This window comes from Lactuca virosa, chromosome 6 (genome assembly GCF_052849685.1).
Source record: "Lactuca virosa cultivar CGN04683 chromosome 6, Lactuca_virosa_CGN04683_v6, whole genome shotgun sequence".
Taxonomy (NCBI): Eukaryota; Viridiplantae; Streptophyta; class Magnoliopsida; order Asterales; family Asteraceae; genus Lactuca; species Lactuca virosa.
The window spans coordinates 243,980,455-243,988,912 of NC_136431.1; positions in this window are offsets into that span (position 1 = coordinate 243,980,455).

Here is an 8,458-nt window from a genome sequence, read left to right on the forward strand (position 1 = left end):
AAGAATTGTTCACAAATGGAAGTGGGTTGGAGATGATCTTAGAAAGTGAATGTTTTGCATATGTTAACTTAAAAGGAATTGTTCACAAATTGTTCAACAATGGTTCCATATCTACTAATTTAGCATACGAACAACGTTTGTTACTTTGGAGACCAGAGGTTCCATGTTGGCCAACTGCAAGTTTTGTGTTTGCTGATTTGAAGATCGAAGGTTTTACGTATGTTCATTAAAAAAATAAATAATAATATAAAGACTAAGAAATTTGTTGACTCTCCTATTATTGATATAACTATTGCTGGAAAAATATTAAGTTTCAAAGAAAATTAATGAGATTATTATGAGAGTTGTTTTTCTATTTGATTTTGATATACATTTTACCAATAAGAATTTGACATAATAATAATTCTTTTTGTTTCTAAAACAATATATGTTTCCTATAAATTTTAATATTGAAACCTTCCAAATACATTGTACCATGAAGACGAGATACAAAGAATAAGAATTATAAGCCAAAAAAAATTCAAATATAAATGTTTTTTGAAAAAATGTTGGACATTTTTCGGAAAAAAAAAAGTTGTCAATTACCGGTCTACCTTTGAAAGGCTTAAGATGAAGAAATTGCAAAAATGTGAGCTTTTTTTTAAATAGATAAAAATAATAGGTTTAAACAAAAAAAATCCAATAATATAAGGTATTTTATAATATTAATATGTTCTTTATTTTACTACTGTTTATGAGAAAGTTCCATAAAAGTCCTAGTATTTTAGTCTAGTTTATGAAAAAAGTTCTAAATTTTATTTTGTTAACAAAAAGAGTCCTGATTACCGAATAAAAAATTCAAATCAACCATTTTTTACCAGTAAACTATTTTTTACCCGGTTACTTCCAGAAAAATCTCATTATTTTGGCATAATTTATGAAAAAAATCCTAAATTTTTTTTACTTCAACTATTTTACTATTTTACTGAAATCTGAAAATTTCTTAGTTCAAGTTATGAATAGGAATAAACATCATTAAACTGCACAAATAAAAACTCATTCAATTATATATGTGAAATCTCTAGAAAATTCTTTTATTTTGAGAAATTAATGATTAAGTTCCAAAAAAATTGAATAGAAAAACCAAGAAACTGATAAATTTCTTCATTTTAGTCTTTTTTGACCTATTCAGCAAATAATGGGACCAAATCGTTAATTTTTTCGAAATAACGGGACTTTTCTACAAATTTCGTCAAAATTTGTATAAAATGTATGTATTCAGAGCATATCAATTATTGAAGCATGACAACTAAAAAAATAAAATGAAGCATCATACTCACCACTTGTATACATCTCGCTCTAGTAATTTCCAAATACACAAGCAAAACCTCCGGTGAAGAAAGAGAACAAAATATTTGGGTTAAAATCAAGGCTCCAGATCGATGCATAATGGTTGTGGAATTAAATAGTATAAATAGAGAAATTGGCAATCTTGAACGCCAATCTATTTCTATCTTGGCCGATTTGGGATATGTTGTTGATTTAGGGAATCATTAACCATTATACAGCTAGTAGTTGCAGAAAATCATGAACAAAATCAAGATCAAGAGTACTGAAAAATCAGGATTTCATACACATGGAATTTCAAACAACAGAATGGCAAAATTGGAACTTTACTTTGTAAATTTGGCGGATGAGGACATGTGATATAAATTCATTGTAATATTATACTTTAATTTCTTCTTATTCCAATTTGTATTTGAAAAAATATACTCCATCATAACCATATCATTTAATCATAAACTTGATTAAACGAATTTTTAATGTTAAAATAATTAAAAAGACAATACTGTAATTACAACTGTATAATTATAAATGAGTTTTTAATACTAAAATAACTAAAAAAACAATACTATAATTACAATTATATGAAAAGTAATTGCTAGGTTAGTGAAAAAACATCACAAAACTATTGTAAAAGAAAATAAACAATTGTTGATGTAAGAAAGAAAATAAAAACACTTTATAAAAAAATTAGCATGCTGCTTTTAATGATTTTGTGATATATTGTTAAACATTTTAATTCATAACAAAATTTTATGGAAAATATATCATTAGAGAGATATTTAGGTGAGTTTATATAGATATTACTATATAAATAATCCAAAAGATTATCCATAATCTAATTTTAGATTAGGTAATCAAATTTTGGCTAACATTACGAAAGCTGAACAATAATTTCTACCCTTATTCTTATTCAAATAAGGTCAAATATAATTTAAGATATCATAATCTCTAAATATTATTAAAAGAGAAACTTTATGACATCATTTTAAACAATCTGGACCCTTGATTGTATTTCAATCCTATGTTTTCTACCCTTAGATCAAATTGATGACATCATCTTCCCCAAATGGAATGTATTTAATTACAATAAAATCTTCCCATATTTTAAATCTTGTATTTCCGGTTATAAAGCTTTTTAATATGGTCAACTTTAAAAACATATTAGTAACAAACCATTTCAATTAAGGCATTAATATCAACCATTAATATAAATTTGTTTATATTAGTAAAGCATTAATATAAAATCTATTTTTATTAGGAAACCATTAATACCAAAAAATCAGATTCAAATTATCACATACATATACGATTCATCATTGAATTTGCAGCTCACACTTATTTTCAATCGTTGCTTTTCTTCAAACATTCTTCTACAACATCATTCTTATTGTTTATAACTTTCATCATCATTCTCTGCTTCAAACCTTCGTTGTTGTGCAGTAGAAGGTCATTACCTTTTTTTCGCTTTTTATATTTTTTTTTATTTTTTTTTTGCTCCTATATCAAATATATGTATTCATATATTTCGATTTTTTGTCACAAATTACATGAAATCGGTTAACTACTTTTCTGAAACTTTTTAAATAATCAGGAAAAGATATTACGTACCTTTAACAAAACAGAAATTAACTATCTTCGGAATTGACACTAATTAGGAAAATTTTATTTTTATATATTAGAGATGATTATGATTTTTTTTAATTATTATGTCATAAGAATCCAGTTAATTTTGGTATGATTTTAAAATATTTTGGTATGATCGTATTACAATTTTAGGTTGATTTAATTGGAAATAATATATAATCTATTTATGCATCCTTTGAAATTAAGTATGAAAACAATTTTGTTGACAACTATAATAGCTTTCATACATCTTTATAAATCATACCTCTTTATAGATAAATACATTGTATACATCCCTTTTATTTCATATAAAAGTACTTTCTAATTCTAATTGTTTTCTCTTTCATTTTATACCCATGGCACAAAACCTGAAACATTTAAAAAACAACCCAAACATGTTCAACAGCTTTGACATGATTTTAATTGACGAGTAGGTACAATTTTTTCTTTTTATTATTATATTGCTTTTAATATATAAAATTTTAAACTTAACCAATTTTTTTTTTCACTTACATGGCACTAAAATACAAGCAACAATAAAAAAATCTCATTAATTCGTTTGAAGCCCTCTTTGTTGAAGGGTCTGTAATAGAAATTAGTAGTTTTGGTATGGCCAGAAATGAAGGAGATTACATGGTGGTTGATCATAATCATAAGAATAATTTCTACAAAACAACCAAAGTTCGTGTATCAAATGATTTTGCTATTATGGTGGATCCTTATAATTTTGTGACTTTCCAGGATTTGATAGCCAGGAATCTCGACACTCGTATTGCATTTGGTAAGATTTTATTTACATTCTACCTTATCTACATGTAAATATTTATTGTATTACATATCTATAATACAACAACCGTTTATTTATATTTTTTGTTCCAGATTTTCTTGGTCATGTTGTGTCGACTAATCCCATGAAAGTGATTATTGAAAATTCAAGGGAGAAACGGTTGATGAACCTGGTTGATGAGGATCTAAGTTAAGTATATGTGTTTAAAACATTTTATTTTCTAAAGTATTTTTCTACATGATACCATAAAACATGTCGTTTGCATGAAAATGACATGTTCATCTACACTTCAATATACATGTTTATTTTAACATTACTTAAAACATTTCGAATCCACTAATTATATAATTCACCTTTTGTCATACAGGATATAATTTGTTGATCATTATAGGAGGGTCCATTTATGATCTTCTCACTAACAAATTGGTCAAATGTTGTTAGAGCTCTTTCACACATTTTTTTTATCACATGTCTTCATACTTTTAAGTTTTAAATTTTCATCTTCAAATTCCATTTTTTAGTTACATACGTTCATTGGATTTTTTTTAACATACCAACCTACTTTGTTTTATGTTTATATAGTAACAATAAAATTTATAAATTTACACAACAATATACATATTTCGAATTTTGTCATAGTATTATACTTTACAAAATATACAATCCCTCCAAAATAATTTTCGTCAGTAATTTCATCCATAATTTCACCCAAATTAAATTTGTATTTTCTTTATATAATTTTTTTTAATGATCTCGATTTTCTTCTCCAAAAGTATATCAAACATTTATGTCTTAGATAATGTTGCCCCATTATAATTATTACTTACCAAAATATATCTGTTTAATGAGGAATTTAATTTAGTGAAGGAAGTAAATGTTAATTCAAACAAGATATATATTCCATAATTATTACACGAGTTTATTAAAAAAATATCAAGATGTAAACATTAAACATTTTTAAAATGAAATTTCAGAATACATACAAACGATGATGTTGTATAATGAAATATAAAATTGAATAGACTGAAAAAAATAACTATTAAGACTGTCAATCTTGAAAATAATATAGTTATGAAAAATTATATAGTAAGATAAAAATTATAAGATATTAAGATATTTGTAAGTACAATTAGTAAAAACGTTACGATTAGCACTTATATTCATAATCAATTTAAAATAAGAACAAACATAAAAGTTAGCACTTATATTCATAATCAATTTAAAATAAACCAATCATGATTTAAAAAAGAATTTTCATTGATGATATACTAAAATTAAATCTATATAACATTTAATATTCCATAAATTATACTCTATGATTTGATTTGAATACATGAAATAGTTGTCAATATTTAATACGGTGAAAAAAAACAGTATATTGTTGTCAATATAGGCTTAAATTAAGTAACTTTCTTATGGAATGAACGTCTAATTAGAATACTTATGCTTATATAACAATATCATAACCATATGTGACGAGGAATGTCATTCAACTAATAAAACAAAAAATGTTGTATACAACGAAGTCCTTCAATGATTATAGATATTTATCGATTTCAATGTATCTTCTATACATTTCAATAATACCAATAACCATATTTTTTCTTTTTATAATTACTATGCAATATCTGTAGACATTTGTATGTTTTTTATGCGTTCCCCGCGTTTAACGCGGGTTATAATCTAGTTTTTTTTTATCAAATCTAACTATTTTAATAAACTATAAATTTAGACAATGTTGTTATTAAATTCATATAAAAATTCCCAAAAATTATATTCAAACGTCACCGTTGTTGTCCGTTTTATCCGTAATGATTAGTGGAGTGGTATCTTTAATATATATTAAAGCAGAAAACCTTATGACATCATCTTAAACAATATGGAACCTTAATTGTATTTTAATCATATATTTTCTACCCTTAGATCAAATTGCTAACATTATCTTCCCCAAATGGAATATATTTAATTTCAATAAAAGTTTTCCAACTGTCAAACAAAATTAACTTACATTCGTTGAAATGGAATCTGTTTAATTCCAATAAAAGCTTCTCATATTTTAAATCTTGAATTTCCGGTTATAAAGGTTTTAATATGGTCAACTTTAAAAACATACTACTAATTCAATTAAGGCATTAAATATCAACCATTAATATAAATTCGTTTATATTAGTAAACCATTCATATAAAATCCATTTTTATTAGGAAACTATTAATATCAAAAAAGCAGATTCAAATTATTACATACATATACGATTCATCATTGAATCCGCGGCTCACACTTATTTTTAATCGTTGTTTTTCTCCAAACTTTGTCCTACAACATCATTCTTTCTTATAACGTCCATCATCATTTTTTGTTTCAAACCTTCACTGATGTGCAATAGAAGGTCGGAACCTTCTTTCGCTTTTTATATTTTTTTCGATTATTTTTTTGTTCCTGTATTGAATATATGTATTCATATATTTTAATTTTCTTTGTCACAAATTACATAAAATCGGTTATCTACTTTTCTGAAACTTTTCAAAAAAACAGGAAAATATATTACGTACCTTTAATCCAAAAAAAAATGTACTTTGATGGAAACGAGTTAAAAGACATTATAACAAAGTACTTTGATGGAATGACAAATGCACCCCTACCCATTTTCCTGTTAATGATAATCAATTTTTTGTGTATTCGCTTAGCATGATACTTCCATTTTTTATCCGAATGGTAAATCATTAATTTAGTATGTACAATGTTCATTAGAAGGGTGAATAAGTAAATTAATTTAAACATGGACCAAATCGTGAGCTGCTACTATTTCTGTCTGTTTGATTATCTCAACTTGGTTACTGTTTTTTATTGTACATAATATCTTAAATTGATGGCTGATATTGAGATGACATGTGTACTTAAATGATTCTTTTAGCATGATACTTCCATTTTTTATCCGAGGGGTAAATCATTAATTTAGTATGAACAATGTTCATCAGAAGGGTAAATCGATAATTTAATTTAAAAATAGATCAAATCGGTTGTTGCTGTTGTTTTGTTTGATTATCTCAACTTGGTTATTGTTTCTAACCTTATTGTCGAATATAATATGTAACACCCTATTTATTTATTAGATAAATAAATAAATTAATGAGCGAATAGAAGCCCTAAAAGAAATAATTATATATCAAATGATGGTCTCGTGGAGCTAACTGTCACACTTCAAGAGATTGGGGGTTAAAAGTGTAAAATTCGGACTTAATTTGTAAGTATTAATGAGGGCGGGGACTAAATTGTAACTTCTGGGATTTCATTTGAAGGGATTTTAGAGGCTTAGGGGCTGTATTGTAAATTAGGGGTTTTATTTTGTAAGGAATTATGGAAGGGAGGGCTATAATGTAAGTTTTGGATTTCATTTGAAAGAGAATTGAAGGGCAGGGACTAATTCTGTCATTATGGTTCAAAGTCTTAAGGGAACCTGGTATTTAACTGTTTCGTTGCCTCATTACGCTAACCCTAACGGGTTCTATGTAGCCGCCACCACTAGAAGAGCTCCCAACCGCCGCCTCTGGTCCTCGTCCGTTTTCCGATCAGTAAAGGCCGCCAAGCGGCTGTTCTGCCATCGAACCGCAAACCCTCGCCGTCGGACGTCGTGCGTCACCAGAAGGGCCATCGAGACTGCTGACTGAAGCCGTAATCGCCGCTGAGGAGGTCATGTGCGACCTGAGGGTTCTCGGTAGGGGTAGTCGCATGCCACCTCTTCTTTCCTTTCACCTTCTCGACGTCGTTCAGCTCCTGTGATGTTCCATCGTCGTTATTTCTTCTCTGATTGCCTGATACTGCCACCCAAAGTGACCACGGTGGATGCGTGGCTTACGACCGGGCTTGCGTTCATGTGTTCTACTCGCGTGGGCTGAAGTGTTGATGGGTTGTGGAACGTGAGGAAACGCCGCCATCACCACGAGGTGGTGGCTGTCAAAGCAATGTTGTTGTTGCTGCCTCCATCTCGCGCCATCGCCACCATGTACGCCACCAGGTGGGTAGCTGTGTTGCTGTTCCGGACAAGAGTGCTTGTGTTTCTTTATTTCAGTGATGTGGAGTTGGGTTTGCGTGGCTGGAAAATAAGAACCGCCACTGCCACCACCGTGAGGTGGTGGCTGCCGCCATGAACCACCATTGTGTGTGTTTAATGTAGTTAGTGTGTGTTTATTTTTGGTTAAGGCGTTGTAAAGTGTAATTAGCTAAAGTATAATGAAAAGAAATTGAAAACCACCACCTTAGGGTGGTGGCTGCCGCCACCGGCCGCCGTGTCGGGTGGCGGTGTGCCTTGTAGGATAGTGACTAGTCCGGGATGTTTGGACGAGGGACTAAAACCCTAATGGGCCTTGTAAGCCCTAATGGACCCTAATTGACCCAAATAAAACCCTAATGGGCTTAATGATATTCTAGTGGGCCTAATAGGCCCAATAAAGCCCTAATTGACCTAAAAGCCCAACAAATTGATAAATGGGCTAGTATTTGGGTTGGAAACCCTAATGCAATGAAACCCTAATTTGGGGAATTAACCGGGGCACGCGAGAATTAATTAATAACTTGAGATATTAAATAATAATCATTGGCAAAGATTAATCTAAGCGATATTGGACTTAATTGATTAAGTCCTTAGAGGATTAAGTCCTTAATGGGTTAAGTAGGAAACTTAACCCTAATCATCATTCTATGAGAAACTCTAATTTAACTTGGGT